At 54.9% G+C, this 15,726-nt stretch overlaps 8 non-coding genes across 8 annotated transcripts; 6 read left to right on the forward strand and 2 right to left on the reverse strand.

Annotated features, from left to right (window-relative positions):
- Positions 1 to 3,169: 3,169 nt before the first annotated feature.
- trnag-ccc (transfer RNA glycine (anticodon CCC)) lies at positions 3,170 to 3,242 on the forward strand. Its single transcript has one exon. It is a non-coding gene; the product is annotated as a tRNA-Gly (tRNA).
- Positions 3,243 to 3,862: 620 nt separating this feature from the next.
- On the reverse strand, positions 3,863 to 3,934 carry trnad-guc (transfer RNA aspartic acid (anticodon GUC)). Its single transcript has one exon. It is a non-coding gene; the product is annotated as a tRNA-Asp (tRNA).
- A 416-nt stretch (positions 3,935 to 4,350) lies between these two features.
- Positions 4,351 to 4,422, reverse strand: trnad-guc (transfer RNA aspartic acid (anticodon GUC)). Its single transcript has one exon. It is a non-coding gene; the product is annotated as a tRNA-Asp (tRNA).
- Positions 4,423 to 5,435: 1,013 nt separating this feature from the next.
- trnaf-gaa (transfer RNA phenylalanine (anticodon GAA)) lies at positions 5,436 to 5,508 on the forward strand. The gene has a single exon. It is a non-coding gene; the product is annotated as a tRNA-Phe (tRNA).
- A 1,540-nt stretch (positions 5,509 to 7,048) lies between these two features.
- On the forward strand, positions 7,049 to 7,121 carry trnag-ccc (transfer RNA glycine (anticodon CCC)). The gene has a single exon. It is a non-coding gene; the product is annotated as a tRNA-Gly (tRNA).
- Positions 7,122 to 10,439: 3,318 nt separating this feature from the next.
- trnag-ccc (transfer RNA glycine (anticodon CCC)) lies at positions 10,440 to 10,512 on the forward strand. Its single transcript has one exon. It is a non-coding gene; the product is annotated as a tRNA-Gly (tRNA).
- A 3,318-nt stretch (positions 10,513 to 13,830) lies between these two features.
- trnag-ccc (transfer RNA glycine (anticodon CCC)) lies at positions 13,831 to 13,903 on the forward strand. The gene has a single exon. It is a non-coding gene; the product is annotated as a tRNA-Gly (tRNA).
- A 1,718-nt stretch (positions 13,904 to 15,621) lies between these two features.
- On the forward strand, positions 15,622 to 15,694 carry trnaf-gaa (transfer RNA phenylalanine (anticodon GAA)). Its single transcript has one exon. It is a non-coding gene; the product is annotated as a tRNA-Phe (tRNA).
- The last annotated feature ends 32 nt before the right edge of the window (positions 15,695 to 15,726 follow it).

Here is a 15,726-nt window from a genome sequence, read left to right on the forward strand (position 1 = left end):
ATGTACCCCAGTCTCCCGCGTGACAGGTGGGGATAATCACCACTATACTAACGAGGAAGACATCGCTCTCTCCGACCCCCGGCATCGTGTCCCGACCCACCGTGCTGGAAGCCGACGCGTGCTGTGATTTCTTTACGGAGCAGAAATGACAACCGAGGAGCCGAGAGATCATTTCAGCATTTCGCGTCTGAACAGAAAACACAAACGACCAACTCGGAATGACTTGCCTTTGACGCTTATCAAAGCGTTCTTTGTGCATCGAACAGACCCACTCACCTCTTAGTGTGGCAGGATCTGCACACTGCATGTCGCAGCGCTTCCTGCTTTCACTTCAATGTGCTTTCTGATGTCGAGTCGTGTGCCGTGCGGAGGCTCTGAAAGCGAGAGCAATGAAAAGGTGCACGACGCTGTGAAAGAAAACAGAGAAGTGAAAGGCAGTCCTTTCTCTAAGGAGGTAAAAGAAAAGCTTTCTACTCCCCGTCGGGGAATCGAACCCCGCTCTCCCGCGTGACAGGCGGGGATACTTGCCACTATACTAACGAGGAAGACATCACACACTTCGATCCCCGGTATCGTGTCCCGACCCAGCGTGCTGGAAGGCGACGCGTGCTGTGATTCCTTTACGGAGCAGAAATGACAACCGAGGAGCCGAGAGATCATTTCAGCATTTCGCGTCTGAACGGAAAACACAAACGACCAACTCGGAATGACTTGCTTTTGACGCTTTTCAAAGCGTTCTTTGTGCACGACGACTGCGCCGCCTAGCAGATACAAATGGGTTGTACAACTCTGAACTAGCAAATGGAAGTGGGCTAAGCCCCCTCTCTTTTAGCCCAGGTTCGATCTGTCTCCCAGAATCACCAGGGCGCACGCACACACACACACCCGTGCCGTTGAAGTGCTCTGCTTCATTTCTAAGGGCAACTCAACATTCACTCCTACCCCGAGAACAGAAAAGACAGCGTCCGCAGCAACAACAGCTCAGGTCTCTGCACAGGAACTAAGCTGCCCCCATCTCCTCTGCTCTGCGGCTCCTGCGGAGTGGAGTCCTGTCTGGAGCCGTGTTTGCAGGCGGCGGCTCCCCGCGCTCTGTCTGTGCGTCGTGTCCAAGAGCTCCTGGGAGGAAGAGAGAGCCCTCCCACTCGGGGGCTTTTCCACGGTCTGTGTGAGGAGGGGCGGGTGTGTCCAGTAGCTTATCGAGCGGAAGCCTGGGGCGGCGGAGAGCTGTGATCGTGCAGACCTTGAGGTGTCACCTCTTTGTCTGCTTTCCCGCCCCCCCTCCGCCCAAGCTCTGCTCCAGAGTAGCCCGGCAACCCCTCACACCTGCACGTGTCACAACCTAAGGTGTGGTCATGAGACACCCATGGGGTGCTGTTCTGTTCTTGCTAATTGTTTCCTGCCCGTCGCAGGCAGGAGTCCATGCGAGGAAGATGCGCTGGACAGAGCTCAGAGGGCGCAGCTGGGTGGCTTTCCTTCTGAGTGACGTTCCTGCAACACTCTCCCGCTCCTCTTGGTGCGCTCATGCCGCTGGAGCAGGTGGCTGTGGGCTCTGTGCACTGCCGAAATAGCTCAGTTGGGAGAGCGTTAGACTGAAGATCTAAAGGTCCCTGGTTCGATCGCGGGTTTCGGCATTTTGTTTCATCGCGCCCTTTGTTCCTCTCTCCAGCGCCCCCTGCCTAAAGTGACGCTTCCCTTTCTCAGCCCGAAACGCAAGCGAGACACCAGCAGCGGTCCCTGCAGGTTTCCGTAGTGTAGCGGCTATCACGTTCGCCTAACACGCGAAAGGTCCCCGGTTCGAGACCGGGCGGAAACAGCCTCTTGTTGCACGCTCCTGTACTTCACAGAGGTCTTGAGCGACCGGTCATTTGTTCCCAATGTATTTCCGGTGCCTTCATGCACTCTTGTACCAAACGCACGTTCCTTCTGTACGCGGAGCCGATCATTTGCAATTGGGCTGTGCCGACAGACCAGGACGAGCTCTGTCGGCTCAAAAGCAGCGCAGGACCTGCAAGAACAACAGAAAGATTAGTATCCAGTGAGCCCAAGAGCTCATCAAGAATCGGCTCCAGCAACAGGGCTGGGCGCATTGTTCCATTCTCCGACCACTCTCGGTGTAAACAAGTCTCTCCTGGTCTCTGCTTGAAATGCACTTTCCTGCGTTTGCTTTGGTGTAACTGGCTTCCCCTGCATGGGCGAATGTGAAGAAGATCCTTAGTAAGTCGTTGAAGAAAACCGAGAAGAGGTCGGAGTGGCCTCTGTCGTTCATCAACGATCCAGTCAGGCAGTACTCCTCTGTAAAGCGCCGTTCGTTCACATCGATTGGCTTTCTTTTGCCTTCATTCGCGCAAGTAGTAAAAGTAGATGCCCCTATTCTGCCGTGACCCGGATTCGAACCGGGGTTGTTGCGGCCACAACGCAAAGTACTGACCACTATACGATCACGGCGAGTTACCGATACACACATGGTAGGGCGGAAAAGGCTGTGCTCTCTTCGTGTGACCTAATTCGGAAAAGTCCTGACGTTGCATTTCAACTGAGCCCCAGTATACATCGACCGTTCGACACTCTGAGTGACAACTCTCTTGCGTGTTTTCTCATATTTATGTAGTTTGCTTGCATGATGCCCGGAACAGCGGGGTTGTGTGCTCCCATATGGTCTAGCGGTTAGGATTCCTGGTTTTCACCCAGGCGGCCCGGGTTTGACTCCCGGTATGGGAACGTGTCAGTTTTGCCTCCTGCTTTCCAAAAGATCAGCACCGTGTACGAAGGAGCCGCATTAAAACCACTCGAACGTGCAAAACGCGCGAGAAGAGGGGGCGCTTGTTTCCAACCGAAGACTTCTCGCGTGTGAGACGAGCTGATCATCGCTGCAGGAGGTGGGAGGGTTACTCTGGTAGACAGGGCTGACCTTCGGCAATAGGATTTATACTCTCCAAGATGATATTTGCACTTTCTGGAGAGGCGATTTTCTCCACTTCAGTAGCCCGATTTCGTCGATTGCGTGGAGAGGGCTGTAGAATGTGGCGCCGCATTTCCTGCTCCGTCCATGACAGGCGTGCTGGTCTCTGGAGAGAGCACGGTCCATCAGCGCACTCCAATAAAGGCACTGGAAGCAGCTGAATCGCATTGGCGAAGCTCAGCACTGGGCCGCTGGAAAGGGTTTGCTACCGTTTCCGTAGTGTAGTGGTTATCACGTTTGCCTCCCACGCGAAAAGTCCCTGGTTCGAAACTGGGCGGAAACAGACCGGCTCCTTTTGTCGCCACGCACAAAAGGGGATTGGGGATTCGCCTAGCGCTGTGATCGCACAGACCCACTCACCTCTTAGTGTGGCGGGATCTGCACAGTGCATGTCGCAGCGCATCCTGCTTTCACTCCAATGCGCGTCCTGATGTACCCCAGTCTCCCGCGTGACAGGTGGGGATAATCACCACTATACTAACGAGGAAGACATCGCTCTCTCCGACCCCCGGCATCGTGTCCCGACCCACCGTGCTGGAAGCCGACGCGTGCTGTGATTTCTTTACGGAGCAGAAATGACAACCGAGGAGCCGAGAGATCATTTCAGCATTTCGCGTCTGAACAGAAAACACAAACGACCAACTCGGAATGACTTGCCTTTGACGCTTATCAAAGCGTTCTTTGTGCATCGAACAGACCCATTCACCTCTTAGTGTGGCGGGATCTGCACAGTGCATGTCGCAGCGCTTCCTGCTTTCACTTCAATGTGCTTTCTGATGTCGAGTCGTGTGCCGTGCGGAGGCTCTGAAAGCGAGAGCAATGAAAAGGTGCACGACGCTGTGAAAGAAAACAGAGAAGTGAAAGGCAGTCCTTTCTCTAAGGAGGTAAAAGAAAAGCTTTCTACTCCCCGTCGGGGAATCGAACCCCGGTCTCCCGCGTGACAGGCGGGGATACTTGCCACTATACTAACGAGGAAGACATCACACCCTTCGATCCCCGGCATCGTGTCCCGACCCACCGTGCTGGAAGCCGACGCGTGCTGTGATTTCTTTACGGAGCAGAAATGACAACCGAGGAGCCGAGAGATCATTTCAGCATTTCGCGTCTGAACAGAAAACACAAACGACCAACTCGGAATGACTTGCCTTTGACGCTTATCAAAGCGTTCTTTGTGCATCGAACAGACCCACTCACCTCTTAGTGTGGCGGGATCTGCACAGTGCATGTCGCAGCGCTTCCTGCTTTCACTTCAATGTGCTTTCTGATGTCGAGTCGTGTGCCGTGCGGAGGCTCTGAAAGCGAGAGCAATGAAAAGGTGCACGACGCTGTGAAAGAAAACAGAGAAGTGAAAGGCAGTCCTTTCTCTAAGGAGGTAAAAGAAAAGCTTTCGACTCCCCGTCGGGGAATCGAACCCCGGTCTCCCGCGTGACAGGCGGGGATACTTGCCACTATACTAACGAGGAAGACATTACACCCTTCGATCCCCGGCATCGTGTCCCGACCCAGCGTGCTGGAAGGCGACGCGTGCTGTGATTCCTTTACGGAGCAGAAATGACAACCGAGGAGCCGAGAGATCATTTCAGCATTTCGCGTCTGAACGGAAAACACAAACGACCAACTCGGAATGACTTGCTTTTGACGCTTTTCAAAGCGTTCTTTGTGCACGACGACTGCGCCGCCTAGCAGATACAAATGGGTTGTACAACTCTGAACTAGCAAATGGAAGAGGGCTAAGCCCCCTCTCTTTTAGCCCAGGTTCGATCTGTCTCCCAGAATCACCAGGGCGCACGCACACACACACACCCGTGCCGTTGAAGTGCTCTGCTTCATTTCTAAGGGCAACTCAACATTCACTCCTACCCCGAGAACAGAAAAGACAGCGTCCGCAGCAACAACAGCTCAGGTCTCTGCACAGGAACTAAGCTGCCCCCATCTCCTCTGCTCTGCGGCTCCTGCGGAGTGGAGTCCTGCCTGGAGCCGTGTTTGCAGGCGGCGGCTCCCCGCGCTCTGTCTGTGCGTCGTGTCCAAGAGCTCCTGGGAGGAAGAGAGAGCCCTCCCACTCGGGTGCTTTTCCACGGTCTGTGTGAGGAGGGGCGGGTGTGTCCAGTAGCTTATCGAGCGGAAGCCTGGGGCGGCGGAGAGCTGTGATCGTGCAGACCTTGAGGTGTCACCTCTTTGTCTGCTTTCCCGCCCCCCCTCCGCCCAAGCTCTGCTCCAGAGTAGCCCGGCAACCCCTCACACCTGCACGTGTCACAACCTAAGGTGTGGTCATGAGACACCCATGGGGTGCTGTTCTGTTCTTGCTAATTGTTTCCTGCCCGTCGCAGGCAGGAGTCCATGCGAGGAAGATGCGCTGGACAGAGCTCAGAGGGCGCAGCTGGGTGGCTTTCCTTCTGAGTGACGTTCCTGCAACACTCTCCCGCTCCTCTTGGTGCGCTCATGCCGCTGGAGCAGGTGGCTGTGGGCTCTGTGCACTGCCGAAATAGCTCAGTTGGGAGAGCGTTAGACTGAAGATCTAAAGGTCCCTGGTTCGATCCCGGGTTTCGGCATTTTGTTTCATCGCGCCCTTTGTTCCTCTCTCCAGCGCCCCCTGCCTAAAGTGACGCTTCCCTTTCTCAGCCCGAAACGCAAGCGAGACACCAGCAGCGGTCCCTGCAGGTTTCCGTAGTGTAGCGGCTATCACGTTCGCCTAACACGCGAAAGGTCCCCGGTTCGAGACCGGGCGGAAACAGCCTCTTGTTGCACGCTCCTGTACTTCACAGAGGTCTTGAGCGACCGGTCATTTGTTCCCAATGTATTTCCGGTGCCTTCATGCACTCTTGTACCAAATGCACGTTCCTTCTGTACGCGGAGCCGATCATTTGCAATTGGGCTGTGCCGACAGACCAGGACGAGCTCTGTCGGCTCAAAAGCAGCGCAGGACCTGCAAGAACAACAGAAAGATTAGCATCCAGTGAGCCCAAGATCTCATCAAGAATCGGCTCCAGCAACAGGGCTGGGCGCATTGTTCCATTCTCCGACCACTCTCGGTGTAAACAAGTCCCTCCTGGTCTCTGCTTGAAATGCACTTTCCTGCGTTTGCTTTGGTGTAACTGGCTTCCCCTGCATGGGCGAATGTGAAGAAGATCCTTAGTAAGTCGTTGAAGAAAACCGAGAAGAGGTCGGAGTGGCCTCTGTCGTTCATCAACGATCCAGTCAGGCAGTACTCCTCTGTAAAGCGCCGTTCGTTCACATCGATTGGCTTTTTTTTGCCTTCATTCGCGCAAGTAGTAAAAGCAGACGCCCCTATTCTGCCGTGACCCGGATTCGAACCGGGGTTGTTGCGGCCACAACGCAAAGTACTGACCACTATACGATCACGGCGAGTTACCGATACACACATGGTAGGGCGGAAAAGGCTGTGCTCTCTTCGTGTGACCTAATTCGGAAAAGTCCTGACGTTGCATTTCAACTGAGCCCCAGTATACATCGACCCTTCGACACTCTGAGTGACAACTCTCTTGCGTGTTTTCTCATATTTATGTAGTTTGCTTGCATGATGCCCGGAACAGCGGGGTTGTGTGCTCCCATATGGTCTAGCGGTTAGGATTCCTGGTTTTCACCCAGGCGGCCCGGGTTTGACTCCCGGTATGGGAACGTGTCAGTTTTGCCTCCTGCTTTCCAAAAGATCAGCACCGTGTACGAAGGAGCCGCATTAAAACCACTCGAACGTGCAAAACGCGCGAGAAGAGGGGGCGCTTGTTTCCAACCGAAGACTTCTCGCGTGTGAGACGAGCTGATCATCGCTGCAGGAGGTGGGAGGGTTACTCTGGTAGACAGGGCTGACCTTCGGCAATAGGATTTATACTCTCCAAGATGATATTTGCACTTTCTGGAGAGGCGATTTTCTCCACTTCAGTAGCCCGATTTCGTCGATTGCGTGGAGAGGGCTGTAGAATGTGGCGCCGCTTTTCCTGCTCCGTCCATGACAGGCGTGCTGGTCTCTGGAGAGAGAGCACGGTCCATCAGCGCACTCCAATAAAGGCACTGGAAGCAGCTGAATCGCATTGGCGAAGCTCAGCACTGGGCCGCTGGGAAGGGTTTGCTACCGTTTCCGTAGTGTAGTGGTTATCACGTTTGCCTCCCACGCGAAAAGTCCCTGGTTCGAAACTGGGCGGAAACAGACCGGCTCCTTTTGTCGCCACGCACAAAAGGGGATTGGGGATTCGCCTAGCGCTGTGATCGCACAGACCCACTCACCTCTTAGTGTGGCGGGATCTGCACAGTGCATGTCGCAGCGCATCCTGCTTTCACTCCAATGCGCGTCCTGATGTACCCCAGTCTCCCGCGTGACAGGTGGGGATAATCACCACTATACTAACGAGGAAGACATCGCTCTCTCCGACCCCCGGCATCGTGTCCCGACCCACCGTGCTGGAAGCCGACGCGTGCTGTGATTTCTTTACGGAGCAGAAATGACAACCGAGGAGCCGAGAGATCATTTCAGCATTTCGCGTCTGAACAGAAAACACAAACGACCAATTCGGAATGACTTGCCTTTGACGCTTATCAAAGCGTTCTTTGTGCATCGAACAGACCCATTCACCTCTTAGTGTGGCGGGATCTGCACAGTGCATGTCGCAGCGCTTCCTGCTTTCACTTCAATGTGCTTTCTGATGTCGAGTCGTGTGCCGTGCGGAGGCTCTGAAAGCGAGAGCAATGAAAAGGTGCACGACGCTGTGAAAGAAAACAGAGAAGTGAAAGGCAGTCCTTTCTCTAAGGAGGTAAAAGAAAAGCTTTCTACTCCCCGTTGGGGAATCGAACCCCGGTCTCACGCGTGACAGGCTGGGATACTTGCCACTATACTAACGAGGAAGACATCACAACCTTCGATCCCCGGCATCGTGTCCCGACCCACCGTGCTGGAAGGCGACGCGTGCTGTGATTCCTTTACGGAGCAGAAATGACAACCGAGGAGCCTAGAGATCATTTCAGCATTTCGCGTCTGAACGGAAAACACAAACGACCAACTCGGAATGACTTGCTTTTGACGCTTTTCAAAGCGTTCTTTGTGCACGACGACTGCGCCGCCTAGCAGATACAAATGGGTTGTACAACTCTGAACTAGCAAATGGAAGAGGGCTAAGCCCCCTCTCTTTTAGCCCAGGTTCGATCTGTCTCCCAGAATCACCAGGGCGCACGCACACACACACACCCGTGCCGTTGAAGTGCTCTGCTTCATTTCTAAGGGCAACTCAACATTCACTCCTACCCCGAGAACAGAAAAGACAGCGTCCGCAGCAACAACAGCTCAGGTCTCTGCACAGGAACTAAGCTGCCCCCATCTCCTCTGCTCTGCGGCTCCTGCGGAGTGGAGTCCTGCCTGGAGCCGTGTTTGCAGGCGGCGGCTCCCCGCGCTCTGTCTGTGCGTCGTGTCCAAGAGCTCCTGGGAGGAAGAGAGAGCCCTCCCACTCGGGTGCTTTTCCACGGTCTGTGTGAGGAGGGGCGGGTGTGTCCAGTAGCTTATCGAGCGGAAGCCTGGGGCGGCGGAGAGCTGTGATCGTGCAGACCTTGAGGTGTCACCTCTTTGTCTGCTTTCCCGCCCCCCCTCCGCCCAAGCTCTGCTCCAGAGTAGCCCGGCAACCCCTCACACCTGCACGTGTCACAACCTAAGGTGTGGTCATGAGACACCCATGGGGTGCTGTTCTGTTCTTGCTAATTGTTTCCTGCCCGTCGCAGGCAGGAGTCCATGCGAGGAAGATGCGCTGGACAGAGCTCAGAGGGCGCAGCTGGGTGGCTTTCCTTCTGAGTGACGTTCCTGCAACACTCTCCCGCTCCTCTTGGTGCGCTCATGCCGCTGGAGCAGGTGGCTGTGGGCTCTGTGCACTGCCGAAATAGCTCAGTTGGGAGAGCGTTAGACTGAAGATCTAAAGGTCCCTGGTTCGATCGCGGGTTTCGGCATTTTGTTTCATCGCGCCCTTTGTTCCTCTCTCCAGCGCCCCCTGCCTAAAGTGACGCTTCCCTTTCTCAGCCCGAAACGCAAGCGAGACACCAGCAGCGGTCCCTGCAGGTTTCCGTAGTGTAGCGGCTATCACGTTCGCCTAACACGCGAAAGGTCCCCGGTTCGAGACCGGGCGGAAACAGCCTCTTGTTGCACGCTCCTGTACTTCACAGAGGTCTTGAGCGACCGGTCATTTGTTCCCAATGTATTTCCGGTGCCTTCATGCACTCTTGTACCAAACGCACGTTCCTTCTGTACGCGGAGCCGATCATTTGCAATTGGGCTGTGCCGACAGACCAGGACGAGCTCTGTCGGCTCAAAAGCAGCGCAGGACCTGCAAGAACAACAGAAAGATTAGTATCCAGTGAGCCCAAGAGCTCATCAAGAATCGGCTCCAGCAACAGGGCTGGGCGCATTGTTCCATTCTCCGACCACTCTCGGTGTAAACAAGTCTCTCCTGGTCTCTGCTTGAAATGCACTTTCCTGCGTTTGCTTTGGTGTAACTGGCTTCCCCTGCATGGGCGAATGTGAAGAAGATCCTTAGTAAGTCGTTGAAGAAAACCGAGAAGAGGTCGGAGTGGCCTCTGTCGTTCATCAACGATCCAGTCAGGCAGTACTCCTCTGTAAAGCGCCGTTCGTTCACATCGATTGGCTTTCTTTTGCCTTCATTCGCGCAAGTAGTAAAAGTAGATGCCCCTATTCTGCCGTGACCCGGATTCGAACCGGGGTTGTTGCGGCCACAACGCAAAGTACTGACCACTATACGATCACGGCGAGTTACCGATACACACATGGTAGGGCGGAAAAGGCTGTGCTCTCTTCGTGTGACCTAATTCGGAAAAGTCCTGACGTTGCATTTCAACTGAGCCCCAGTATACATCGACCCTTCGACACTCTGAGTGACAACTCTCTTGCGTGTTTTCTCATATTTATGTAGTTTGCTTGCATGATGCCCGGAACAGCGGGGTTGTGTGCTCCCATATGGTCTAGCGGTTAGGATTCCTGGTTTTCACCCAGGCGGCCCGGGTTTGACTCCCGGTATGGGAACGTGTCAGTTTTGCCTCCTGCTTTCCAAAAGATCAGCACCGTGTACGAAGGAGCCGCATTAAAACCACTCGAACGTGCAAAACGCGCGAGAAGAGGGGGCGCTTGTTTCCAACCGAAGACTTCTCGCGTGTGAGACGAGCTGATCATCGCTGCAGGAGGTGGGAGGGTTACTCTGGTAGACAGGGCTGACCTTCGGCAATAGGATTTATACTCTCCAAGATGATATTTGCACTTTCTGGAGAGGCGATTTTCTCCACTTCAGTAGCCCGATTTCGTCGATTGCGTGGAGAGGGCTGTAGAATGTGGCGCCGCTTTTCCTGCTCCGTCCATGACAGGCGTGCTGGTCTCTGGAGAGAGAGCACGGTCCATCAGCGCACTCCAATAAAGGCACTGGAAGCAGCTGAATCGCATTGGCGAAGCTCAGCACTGGGCCGCTGGGAAGGGTTTGCTACCGTTTCCGTAGTGTAGTGGTTATCACGTTTGCCTCCCACGCGAAAAGTCCCTGGTTCGAAACTGGGCGGAAACAGACCGGCTCCTTTTGTCGCCACGCACAAAAGGGGATTGGGGATTCGCCTAGCGCTGTGATCGCACAGACCCACTCACCTCTTAGTGTGGCGGGATCTGCACAGTGCATGTCGCAGCGCATCCTGCTTTCACTCCAATGCGCGTCCTGATGTACCCCAGTCTCCCGCGTGACAGGTGGGGATAATCACCACTATACTAACGAGGAAGACATCGCTCTCTCCGACCCCCGGCATCGTGTCCCGACCCACCGTGCTGGAAGCCGACGCGTGCTGTGATTTCTTTACGGAGCAGAAATGACAACCGAGGAGCCGAGAGATCATTTCAGCATTTCGCGTCTGAACAGAAAACACAAACGACCAATTCGGAATGACTTGCCTTTGACGCTTATCAAAGCGTTCTTTGTGCATCGAACAGACCCATTCACCTCTTAGTGTGGCGGGATCTGCACAGTGCATGTCGCAGCGCTTCCTGCTTTCACTTCAATGTGCTTTCTGATGTCGAGTCGTGTGCCGTGCGGAGGCTCTGAAAGCGAGAGCAATGAAAAGGTGCACGACGCTGTGAAAGAAAACAGAGAAGTGAAAGGCAGTCCTTTCTCTAAGGAGGTAAAAGAAAAGCTTTCTACTCCCCGTCGGGGAATCGAACCCCGGTCTCACGCGTGACAGGCTGGGATACTTGCCACTATACTAACGAGGAAGACATCACACCCTTCGATCCCCGGCATCGTGTCCCGACCCAGCGTGCTGGAAGGCGACGCGTGCTGTGATTCCTTTACGGAGCAGAAATGACAACCGAGGAGCCTAGAGATCATTTCAGCATTTCGCGTCTGAACGGAAAACACAAACGACCAACTCGGAATGACTTGCTTTTGACGCTTTTCAAAGCGTTCTTTGTGCACGACGACTGCGCCGCCTAGCAGATACAAATGGGTTGTACAACTCTGAACTAGCAAATGGAAGAGGGCTAAGCCCCCTCTCTTTTAGCCCAGGTTCGATCTGTCTCCCAGAATCACCAGGGCGCACGCACACACACACACCCGTGCCGTTGAAGTGCTCTGCTTCATTTCTAAGGGCAACTCAACATTCACTCCTACCCCGAGAACAGAAAAGACAGCGTCCGCAGCAACAACAGCTCAGGTCTCTGCACAGGAACTAAGCTGCCCCCATCTCCTCTGCTCTGCGGCTCCTGCGGAGTGGAGTCCTGCCTGGAGCCGTGTTTGCAGGCGGCGGCTCCCCGCGCTCTGTCTGTGCGTCGTGTCCAAGAGCTCCTGGGAGGAAGAGAGAGCCCTCCCACTCGGGTGCTTTTCCACGGTCTGTGTGAGGAGGGGCGGGTGTGTCCAGTAGCTTATCGAGCGGAAGCCTGGGGCGGCGGAGAGCTGTGATCGTGCAGACCTTGAGGTGTCACCTCTTTGTCTGCTTTCCCGCCCCCCCTCCGCCCAAGCTCTGCTCCAGAGTAGCCCGGCAACCCCTCACACCTGCACGTGTCACAACCTAAGGTGTGGTCATGAGACACCCATGGGGTGCTGTTCTGTTCTTGCTAATTGTTTCCTGCCCGTCGCAGGCAGGAGTCCATGCGAGGAAGATGCGCTGGACAGAGCTCAGAGGGCGCAGCTGGGTGGCTTTCCTTCTGAGTGACGTTCCTGCAACACTCTCCCGCTCCTCTTGGTGCGCTCATGCCGCTGGAGCAGGTGGCTGTGGGCTCTGTGCACTGCCGAAATAGCTCAGTTGGGAGAGCGTTAGACTGAAGATCTAAAGGTCCCTGGTTCGATCCCGCGTTTCGGCATTTTGTTTCATCGCGCCCTTTGTTCCTCTCTCCAGCGCCCCCTGCCTAAAGTGACGCTTCCCTTTCTCAGCCCGAAACGCAAGCGAGACACCAGCAGCGGTCCCTGCAGGTTTCCGTAGTGTAGCGGCTATCACGTTCGCCTAACACGCGAAAGGTCCCCGGTTCGAGACCGGGCGGAAACAGCCTCTTGTTGCACGCTCCTGTACTTCACAGAGGTCTTGAGCGACCGGTCATTTGTTCCCAATGTATTTCCGGTGCCTTCATGCACTCTTGTACCAAACGCACGTTCCTTCTGTACGCGGAGCCGATCATTTGCAATTGGGCTGTGCCGACAGACCAGGACGAGCTCTGTCGGCTCAAAAGCAGCGCAGGACCTGCAAGAACAACAGAAAGATTAGCATCCAGTGAGCCCAAGATCTCATCAAGAATCGGCTCCAGCAACAGGGCTGGGCGCATTGTTCCATTCTCCGACCACTCTCGGTGTAAACAAGTCCCTCCTGGTCTCTGCTTGAAATGCACTTTCCTGCGTTTGCTTTGGTGTAACTGGCTTCCCCTGCATGGGCGAATGTGAAGAAGATCCTTAGTAAGTCGTTGAAGAAAACCGAGAAGAGGTCGGAGTGGCCTCTGTCGTTCATCAACGATCCAGTCAGGCAGTACTCCTCTGTAAAGCGCCGTTCGTTCACATCGATTGGCTTTTTTTTGCCTTCATTCGCGCAAGTAGTAAAAGCAGACGCCCCTATTCTGCCGTGACCCGGATTCGAACCGGGGTTGTTGCGGCCACAACGCAAAGTACTGACCACTATACGATCACGGCGAGTTACCGATACACACATGGTAGGGCGGAAAAGGCTGTGCTCTCTTCGTGTGACCTAATTCGGAAAAGTCCTGACGTTGCATTTCAACTGAGCCCCAGTATACATCGACCGTTCGACACTCTGAGTGACAACTCTCTTGCGTGTTTTCTCATATTTATGTAGTTTGCTTGCATGATGCCCGGAACAGCGGGGTTGTGTGCTCCCATATGGTCTAGCGGTTAGGATTCCTGGTTTTCACCCAGGCGGCCCGGGTTTGACTCCCGGTATGGGAACGTGTCAGTTTTGCCTCCTGCTTTCCAAAAGATCAGCACCGTGTACGAAGGAGCCGCATTAAAACCACTCGAACGTGCAAAACGCGCGAGAAGAGGGGGCGCTTGTTTCCAACCGAAGACTTCTCGCGTGTGAGACGAGCTGATCATCGCTGCAGGAGGTGGGAGGGTTACTCTGGTAGACAGGGCTGACCTTCGGCAATAGGATTTATACTCTCCAAGATGATATTTGCACTTTCTGGAGAAGCGATTTTCTCCACTTCAGTAGCCCGATTTCGTCGATTGCGTGGAGAGGGCTGTAGAATGTGGCGCCGCTTTTCCTGCTCCGTCCATGACAGGCGTGCTGGTCTCTGGAGAGAGAGCACGGTCCATCAGCGCACTCCAATAAAGGCACTGGAAGCAGCTGAATCGCATTGGCGAAGCTCAGCACTGGGCCGCTGGAAAGGGTTTGCTACCGTTTCCGTAGTGTAGTGGTTATCACGTTTGCCTCCCACGCGAAAAGTCCCTGGTTCGAAACTGGGCGGAAACAGACCGGCTCCTTTTGTCGCCACGCACAAAAGGGGATTGGGGATTCGCCTAGCGCTGTGATCGCACAGACCCACTCACCTCTTAGTGTGGCGGGATCTGCACAGTGCATGTCGCAGCGCATCCTGCTTTCACTCCAATGCGCGTCCTGATGTACCCCAGTCTCCCGCGTGACAGGTGGGGATAATCACCACTATACTAACGAGGAAGACATCGCTCTCTCCGACCCCCGGCATCGTGTCCCGACCCACCGTGCTGGAAGCCGACGCGTGCTGTGATTTCTTTACGGAGCAGAAATGACAACCGAGGAGCCGAGAGATCATTTCAGCATTTCGCGTCTGAACAGAAAACACAAACGACCAACTCGGAATGACTTGCCTTTGACGCTTATCAAAGCGTTCTTTGTGCATCGAACAGACCCATTCACCTCTTAGTGTGGCGGGATCTGCACAGTGCATGTCGCAGCGCTTCCTGCTTTCACTTCAATGTGCTTTCTGATGTCGAGTCGTGTGCCGTGCGGAGGCTCTGAAAGCGAGAGCAATGAAAAGGTGCACGACGCTGTGAAAGAAAACAGAGAAGTGAAAGGCAGTCCTTTCTCTAAGGAGGTAAAAGAAAAGCTTTCTACTCCCCGTCGGGGAATCGAACCCCGGTCTCACGCGTGACAGGCGGGGATACTTGCCACTATACTAACGAGGAAGACATCACACCCTTCGATCCCCGGCATCGTGTCCCGACCCAGCGTGCTGGAAGGCGACGCGTGCTGTGATTCCTTTACGGAGCAGAAATGACAACCGAGGAGCCGAGAGATCATTTCAGCATTTCGCGTCTGAACGGAAAACACAAACGACCAACTCGGAATGACTTGCTTTTGACGCTTTTCAAAGCGTTCTTTGTGCACGACGACTGCGCCGCCTAGCAGATACAAATGGGTTGTACAACTCTGAACTAGCAAATGGAAGAGGGCTAAGCCCCCTCTCTTTTAGCCCAGGTTCGATCTGTCTCCCAGAATCACCAGGGCGCACGCACACACACACACCCGTGCCGTTGAAGTGCTCTGCTTCATTTCTAAGGGCAACTCAACATTCACTCCTACCCCGAGAACAGAAAAGACAGCGTCCGCAGCAACAACAGCTCAGGTCTCTGCACAGGAACTAAGCTGCCCCCATCTCCTCTGCTCTGCGGCTCCTGCGGAGTGGAGTCCTGCCTGGAGCCGTGTTTGCAGGCGGCGGCTCCCCGCGCTCTGTCTGTGCGTCGTGTCCAAGAGCTCCTGGGAGGAAGAGAGAGCCCTCCCACTCGGGGGCTTTTCCACGGTCTGTGTGAGGAGGGGCGGGTGTGTCCAGTAGCTTATCGAGCGGAAGCCTGGGGCGGCGGAGAGCTGTGATCGTGCAGACCTTGAGGTGTCACCTCTTTGTCTGCTTTCCCGCCCCCCCTCCGCCCAAGCTCTGCTCCAGAGTAGCCCGGCAACCCCTCACACCTGCACGTGTCACAACCTAAGGTGTGGTCATGAGACACCCATGGGGTGCTGTTCTGTTCTTGCTAATTGTTTCCTGCCCGTCGCAGGCAGGAGTCCATGCGAGGAAGATGCGCTGGACAGAGCTCAGAGGGCGCAGCTGGGTGGCTTTCCTTCTGAGTGACGTTCCTGCAACACTCTCCCGCACCTCTTGGTGCGCTCATGCCGCAACACAGGAAGGCTGGAGCAGGTGGCTGTGGGCTCTGTGCACTGCCGAAATAGCTCAGTTGGGAGAGCGTTAGACTGAAGATCTAAAGGTCCCTGGTTCGATCCCGGGTTTCGGCATTTTGTTTCATCGCGCCCTTTGTTCCTCTCTC

The sequence above is a fragment of the Atractosteus spatula genome (genome assembly GCF_055471065.1).
Source record: "Atractosteus spatula isolate fAtrSpa1 chromosome 10 unlocalized genomic scaffold, fAtrSpa1.hap1 SUPER_10_unloc_11, whole genome shotgun sequence".
Classification (NCBI taxonomy): Eukaryota; Metazoa; Chordata; class Actinopteri; order Semionotiformes; family Lepisosteidae; genus Atractosteus; species Atractosteus spatula.